Raw genomic sequence first — 1364 nt, 5'->3', positions numbered from 1 at the left:
AGTTAAACAGGCCACTGCATTGGTTTGTGTGTCTTCTCCACTTTAACGAACTTCCACTTCGCCATTTATTTAACTATTTGGAAAAATCATTGACCACTGGACCACGAACAAAAACTGGAATATTAAGCAAACAAATTGAAACATGCGAAAATATACCGGTGAGTTATAACATATTTACTATTTTTAATACCCTATGTTCAAATTCAATATAATTTATTTTTTCCTATATACTTCCAGCCGGTAAAAGACTTTGAAACAATCCCACTTGAAAATTTGGCTGATATAAGTCCTGCTGAATCGACAACTGACTCAAGTTATTTAATAAAAATAGCTAAAGCAGTTGCTTCTGGAGAAGTATCGACAGACTTAGCTAACATGAAACCAGGGCCAATAGCACATTCCCGTTGGCTCACGAAGGCTAGTAGGTTACTTCGGTTATATGTAACTACTAATAAGCCTTCCAAAAATTTGAAAATTCTGGCAAACTACGTAATGAAAGTATATATTCCAATGTACTTTAACATTAAATATTACAACTCTGTGGTGTATGGTAGTATATTATTTTATAAATTTATTAGCTGGACGCAATATTTAGACTCGAATTTGAGACAAATTGTGAACAATGTTGCTAAAGAAAACGCATACTATGCTCACTCAGAAAATATTTTATTAGCAATGTTGTTTGATAATAAAAAGGAAATACGAGATTCAGCTATAAGAAAAATCTTATATTACCGTAATAATGTGGAAGACCTGACGCAATTGAGAGATTACAAAACACCCGAAATAAATTTCGAATGCACCGACTATACTAATATGATAGATATGGATGATTATTCAAATATATCCGAACCAGCCTTTACGCTAAATATTCCTCATGAACATCTAGTACAATATCTACAAAGCAATGAGTGTCCATGGAGTGACCCTAAAATTCCGGTCCACATTCAGGGAACTGAGAGACATGTTCAATTACTGGCTAATGTATCAAAACGCGTATTAGAGCAAAATCGCGAAGGTGTTATGACAGCGACACTACTATCTCGTGAAAAGCATCCTCGACTGGAAAGCAAGCAAGATTTCAGATATTAATTTATTTAAATTGTATTAGCTAAATGTAAGAAATTTTATTTTAAATAAAAATGTAACTTAAAGAAATAAAAATGTTGTATTTAAACCATGTCATGTAAATAAATAATAGAATAAATATATGTCATTCCTAAAAACCCAAAAACAATATTTTTCTTCAAAAGTAGTTTGACCTGTTTCGATGCATGATTCTAGGTTAGGCTTACTCGCAAATGTCCCCTAAAGTTTACTTGATGTAGTCTGATGTACCCGTAAGTTACTGATTTCAAAAAGCC

This window comes from Ctenocephalides felis, unplaced genomic scaffold, assembly GCF_003426905.1.
Source record: "Ctenocephalides felis isolate EL2017-DRISC unplaced genomic scaffold, ASM342690v1 CF-g0.4_SCAFFOLD_00343, whole genome shotgun sequence".
Taxonomy (NCBI): domain Eukaryota; kingdom Metazoa; phylum Arthropoda; class Insecta; order Siphonaptera; family Pulicidae; genus Ctenocephalides; species Ctenocephalides felis.
Note: the sequence above shows the minus strand (reverse complement) of the source record.